At 38.1% G+C, this 6,871-nt stretch overlaps 1 non-coding gene across 1 annotated transcript; it reads left to right on the plus strand.

Annotated features, from left to right (window-relative positions):
* Window positions 1-5,179: 5,179 nt before the first annotated feature.
* On the plus strand, window positions 5,180-5,286 carry LOC145161994 (small nucleolar RNA R71). The gene has a single exon (XR_013738847.1). It is a non-coding gene; the product is annotated as a small nucleolar RNA R71 (small nucleolar RNA).
* The last annotated feature ends 1,585 nt before the right edge of the window (window positions 5,287-6,871 follow it).

A 6,871-nucleotide genomic window follows, 5' to 3' on the forward strand; every position in this document is an offset into this window, starting at 1 on the left:
GGGTTGCCTCCCGAGAAGCGCTTCTTTTTGAGGAGTCTTGAGCTGGACTCCTTGCCTCCTACGTTGAATCATCTGAAGAGTCCACCACTAGGATCTTTTGTTCCTTGAAACGCCTCCTGTAATCTTGAACACATCTTTTATACGCCTTTTTCGAATTTTCCTTTTTAGTTTTGACCTCGTCTCCATCAAGCTTGTGTTTGGTCCCTTTAGTCTCTATCTTACACTCCATAGTATCCTTTTCTTCCTTTACCACTGGACTTGTTATTTTTGATGTAACCTCCTCTTCATCACTCGTCATCTCATCATCTTCCTTGCTCACCCAAGAAGTTGGATTCGTGAAGGCAATGACTTCAACTAAAAATGGAACAGATGCTCTCGGTTTTGTTCTTTTAACTTGTTGAATTGTTTTTATTTCTTCTTCCATGAGCTTCTCTAATTCTTCAAGTTCATTTTCTTCATCAATGTTGAAAACCTCTTCTTGAGCATGATTCCCTTGAAAGCCATCTTCTATCCCAAAAATTTCCTTTTCACCACCAACCCTCAAGGTGAGCTTAGACTCCCGAATATCAACAAGAGCTCCAGCAGTGTTAAGTAACGGGCGACCAAGAATAATCGGTACATTGGGATCTTCTTTCATATCCAATACCACAAAGTCTATTGGAAAAACGAATTTCCCAATTTTCACGAGAATATCTTCCACAATGCCCCAGGGTTGTGTCACTGAACGGTTCACCATGTGAATAGTCATCTTTGTAGCCTTCAATTTCTGAATATTTAATTTTTAATAAAACCAGTAAGGCATCAAATTTATGCTAGCCCTTGAATCGGCTAAAGCATAAATCTTCATATTATTCCCAAACTCATATGGTAGAGTGAGTCATCCAGGATCCCCCATTTTCCTGGGTATTTCTCCCAACACAGCTTTTGAGCTTTGCTCACTTAGAATCACCTTAGAATTCTCCTTTAATTGCTGACGAGTGTCTAACAAGTCTTGTAGGAACTTAGCATATTCTGGAATTTTGGCAAGTGAATCAATAAAAGGAGTATTGATAAGAATACCCCTCAATTGCTTGATAAACTCCAGATGTTCTCTCTCTAGTGGACTGAGATTAGCTCTAGACGGGAATGGCAAAGGTGGTTCATAAGCTGGAACTGATACGGATTTCTTCTGTTCAGACTGAGCCCAGGACGTGAGCATAGCGGGCTCACGACGTGAACTGGGTATTCCAGCAGCTTCTTCAATTTCAAGCTTTGGCTTTGGATCGGGTTGATGTGGCTCCACTTCTAAGGCTTCTAGGAACTCAGAAATCGCCTCTTCTTCAATATCTATGGCCATTACATGAGATTGGGTTTTATTTTCAGGATTTTTCGGGAACATCTTCTCATTAACCAAAGTAGTAAGTTGACCAAGTTGTACTTCAAGGTTATTGATGGAGGCTTGCTGATTCTTTATTAATGCTTGCTGATCTTGTTGGATAAGGTGTCTAAGTCCATAACTATTTCTGGTATGTACTTGACCCGACCCAGCATGGTCCATTTGGGTTGCATGGCACCATGCATTTGGATAGACTAAATGAGAGAAATAACACTTGTGGTTTATTAATATATTATAAGTTCTAATATATTAATAGTATTATTTAATTAGTATTGATCAAGAATTAATCTAGAATTAATTAAGTGATCAAAAGATGACTAATTAAATGTATGGGTTGATTATATAAATCATCCATAACTTATATAGTGGGCTAAAAGGCTCCATGGATAATCAAGTTGGATTAAACCCATTGCATGCTCCATGGGATTTACAAACCCATGGGTCATGGAAATGAAGAGTCATGCCACATTAGGGTTTACATGGTGTAACCCTAGATGTGACACACTATATAAGTAACACCTTCTCCACCAAAATCGGCTACACAAGACATAAGAGGGCTTGACCGATTTTTAGAGTGTGTGCATTCTCTCTAAAGTTATTCCAAAGCATTTGATGTTGTGTGAAGCATTTGAGGCATCACACTTGGGGTGCTAGGCTCTCAAGATTTCAAGGAATCATAACAACTACAAGGTATGTAATTCTAGCTATCTTTTATATTATAATGTTCCCCATGTATGCTAGATAAGTTTATGAACCTTGGAAAAGGTATTTTGCATGTATCTTAGACAAACATAGATCCAAGGTTTTCTAGGGTTGCATGTACACTTAGGAGTGTTAGAATTGCTCAAAATCCCTTCAGCGGTATCAGAGCCTAGGCTTGCTTGGTTGATACTTGATGCAAGATAATGAAAAAAGTTGTTTTTGTGCTGTCTGCATGCTGAACTCGCCGAGTTCATGTGAAAACTCATCCTACTCGGCGAGTAGGTTCGTGCACTCGACGAGTAGGAGCCTCAGAATGCAGTTTTTTGACTTTTGCTGCTGGAAATGGAATAGAAACATTACCCTAAACTGTTTTGGTGTTATTAAACTTGTTTTAGATGGTGTAATGGCTGTTCTAATCCATTTACAATGGCTAATATCAATTTTTCATGATTATATGTGTTCATATGTTCATGAAACTTTGATATGAATATTCATGTTCTTGATCTTATGAATTTAGATGATCATAGGAATTATTTGTAACCTCCATGTTAGTTAATTCTTGATCATTATGTGTTTTAATGGAGTCCATAACTTGTCCTCAAGTTATGGAAAACCAAGAGTCACACTTGAATTAAGACCATTAAAAGAACACAAGAGATATGAAAATGAAGAGTCTTCATTTTAAAACTCTAATAAAATCATAAGTTATGAGAAATGAAAAGTTTTGAAAGTTTACAAAACTTGCCCTCAAGTTTTGGAACAAGTAAAGTCATAATTAAAACTTTAGTTCCAACCCTTAGAATTTTAAAAGTTAAAATTCAACCCTTATACTTTATAATATTATAAGTTTAATAATAAATATATATGTATAAGATCAAGTCGTTTTACCGTTAGTAGGCCTCATTCACGAAGCCGGTCTATAAGGGGGGTATAAGGTTGTTGCCTATAAAATGGCAGCTTAATGGGTGTCCATTCTCACCCACCGCTTCCTTGACTGGTGGAGGGTCGTTAGCCGAACGGGTAGGACAGTGAATTAAAATTCTCATTAAAAAGTATAATGATTATTATAAAGTAACTAAATGTTTTATAAATTCCCAATCTTAGTTACTTTAGGAAAAATGTGAATAAGGTGCTAACCCATGAAATTACACTTTGCACTTTGTTTAAGTCGTTGGTGGAGCGTGTGTGGTTTACCGACACACTAACTTGGACTTAACAAAGTAGGCAAAGGGTGACTTAAGGTTTTTCATAGGGTCGGTGGAGCGCGTGTGGTTTACCGGCACATCGATTAAGTGAAAAACATTAAGGGTACCAAGTAATTTGCATGGTTACTTCACACCTTGTTTTGTGATCCTCGGTATCCCAGTCACAAAACATGAAGGGCACACTCGAGATTGAAACATGCCATTGAAAACTTCAATGAATCTCAAAAGAATCTAGGAATTTCTAAAAACCAAATAAAACCTAATAATTTATATTTCGTTTTCATGGTGGAAATTGGTGAATCGTCATTCACCTACCTTTCAAATATGTTATAGCTTGGATTACGGCATCCCTCTTCAGAGTTATAATACATTTTGATTGGATCCTAGCCTTAATATTACATTTGGGTGTTTTATTAAGGACTATCTCTATATCTAAACTAAACTTGTTTTCTTCTTTTCAGATGTCTACCAACACTGCTACTCCTGGCTCAAACCCTACTGGCTCATTCTCTCTCATGAACCTTTGTGGGAGAGTCATCTTTGATGGATCCAACTTTACTGACTGGATCAGAAACATCAGGATGGTCACTCGATACGAGAACAAGGAATATGTTCTCGACAAGGAGCTTAAGGTACCTGAGCCAACTGCTAATCCTGAGGAGTTTGCTGAATATGAGGCACATGAAATAGATGCTACAAAAGTGGCATGCATCATGATGGCCACTATGACAACCGAGCTCCAAAAGTCCTATGAGGACTACTATCCTTTTGAGATGCACCAGGATTTGATGGACCGCTACCATCAGAGTGCACGTCAAGAGCAATATGAAATCATCTCCTCTATGATCACAACCCGAATGAAAGATGGTGAACCCATCACATGCCACATGCAGAAAATGCAAAGGTATGTGGACCGTCTGATGAAGCTGAATGTGAACTTCCCAGAGGAGTTAGCAATAGATATCATTTTGCACTCCTTACCATCGTGTTATGGTCAATTCCGCATGACATACCACAAGGTTTCAAGCATTTGAGGCATCACACTTGGGGTGCTAGGCTCTCAAGGTTTCAAGTAATCATAACAACTACAAGGTATGTAATTCTAGCTATCTTTTATATTATAATGTTCCCCATGTATGCTAGATAAGTTTATGAACCTTGGAAAAAGTATTTTGCATGTATCTTAGACAAACATAGATCCAAGGTTTTCTAGGGTTGCATGTACACTTAGGAGTGTTAGAATTGCTCAAAACCCTTCAGATCTATCATCATTGCATGATGATTCTTCATTATCTTTCTTTGTTCTTCCATTGCAGTGTTAGTAGCATCATGTCTTTTTTCTGAAGCTTCCACAAATTTCATCAACATGGTCTCTAATTCTGATTTCTTCTCAACTAGTGGTTGCTCTCTTTGGTAGAAGCCCCGGCCAGTTTTCCTAAATTTCTCTTCTTTTTGCTTCTTGTATTCTTCGTAAGGCAGCCACTCTTTCTTTGGTTTTCTCCAATCTTCATCATACTTGTCCCCACTTGAATAGCATACTTGAGCTTTCTTGTTTCCATATTCATCCATATTGCAATCCTTTGTCAAGTGTGGGCCACTACATCTCTCGCAACCAACTCGAATTGCATGAATTGATTGGTCCAATTGAGTCAATCTCTTATCCATAGTGCTAAGCATTGCCATCACAGCAGTCATCTCTTCAGTTTGTGTACCTCCACTGCCCTTTATTCCATCATGCCCTGGGTCGTGATACTCACGATAGTGCCTTGAAAAGTCTTCAATCAGCTCCTTGGCCTGATTTGGGTTCTTCTTCATTAGTGGTCCTTGCGAATCAAGGAGTTGTCTAGTCATAACATTCACCCCATCATAAAATATTGACATCTCTTGCTGAATATTGAGGTCATGTTGAGGACAATTCCTTAACAACCCCTTGTAGCGTTCCCAGGCCTCGTATAATGACTCCCCCGGATTTTGCTCAAAGTTGGCAATTGCCTTCTTGAGTTTAGAGATTTTGGAGGGTGGACAAAACTGATCTAGAAATCTCTCACACAATTGGGCCCATGTGGTGATTGTACCAAGTGGGAGTGCTTTTAACCAGTCTTTTTCTGCTCCCTTGAAAGTGACTGGTAGCATCCTTAGCAAAGCTGTCTCCCTTGGGATATTGGGAGTATTAAAATAATCCGCAATATCGTTCACCTCGTCTAAGTGTTTGAAAGCATGATCGTGATCCTTCCCTTAAAATGGGATATCCTTAAGTGCAGTAAGGATATGTCCCTTCAACTCGAATGTGGCATTGGCAGGAATTGTAGGATGCACTAAACCCGGCCCCACATCATCTCGAATGCGCTTCTTGTAGTCTCTCATGGCCATCTCATCTATATTTGCCATCTCGTTCTCCGGCTCGTTCTCGGGTTCACTCGTATATAGTCCAAATTCTGTGTCGGATTCGTATTCTGATTCGTGTGGAATAGGAATTGGACCAAGTTCTTCAACTTTGCCCTTATCCTTTGAGGCTGAACCCGATTCCACTGTCTTAGTCTTCTTCCTCGACTTTGTTGAAAAGGCTGATTTTAGTTCTTGCAAGGGTGTCTTCTTTGGCGTTTGATCTTCCTTCGCGTTCTTGTTCTTATTTTTGTGAAGGGCTGACTCCGGATCTTCAAGTGGTGGCACCAAAGGTGTGTTAGAGCCTCTGGTCATGAACTCCTGCAAACTAAACAAAATCAAAACGTAAAACTGAACTAAAATAGAAAAATAAACTAAAAACTAAAGAAAACTAAAAATTACAGTTCTCACGTCGTGAGACTATATGCTCACGTCGTGAGTCCTGTAACAGAGGAAAAAAAATCAAACCTTGCTGGAAAAATTAACTTTTTGCAGGTTTTATCCCACAAAAAGGATCGGTTAACCTAAAGCAAATAAATAAATAATAAACTAAGCCGTTCCCCGGCAACGGCGCCAAAAACTTGATGTGCACGGAAGTACCCACTAATTTTAATATTTATAACCTAACGAACTTAGACTAACTATGCACTTGTAGGCAGTGTACCTAGTCAGATTACAGTATAGCTTAGGTAAGTCGGGTGTCGATCACAGGGAACGGTGTTATTAATTAATCTATTTACTACTAAATTAATCTAATTATTAACAAACTAAAAGGGTTTTTTATCTGATTTTGCAAGATCAGACTAACTTAACTCAAATTCAATCAATAATTAAAAGACACTCTTATCTAGTTCGAATCCACTTCGTCCTTATGGCTAGCTAATAATTATGGATTATTAAGTTGGTTGTTATTATATTAGTAATTTAGGTCTAAATTTACCAATAGTTAATTAATTCATGTAAAACTATGTATGGTCACACACAATTAAACACATAACCAATTATGTTTATGAATATGCTATGTAAGATTTATCATGCAAACACAATTATGGTCATAATCTATGTTCTCTAGCACAGCAAAGTTAATTACTTTAATTATTAACTAAGATTTTGGTCGATCCTAGCTCTAGCAATTCAATGTTCACTAAATTACTAGGTTATCAAGTTCATGCAGTTAATGGTCACTAAGCTACACATAACATGAATT

This window comes from Lactuca virosa, chromosome 2 (genome assembly GCF_052849685.1).
Source record: "Lactuca virosa cultivar CGN04683 chromosome 2, Lactuca_virosa_CGN04683_v6, whole genome shotgun sequence".
Classification (NCBI taxonomy): domain Eukaryota; kingdom Viridiplantae; phylum Streptophyta; class Magnoliopsida; order Asterales; family Asteraceae; genus Lactuca; species Lactuca virosa.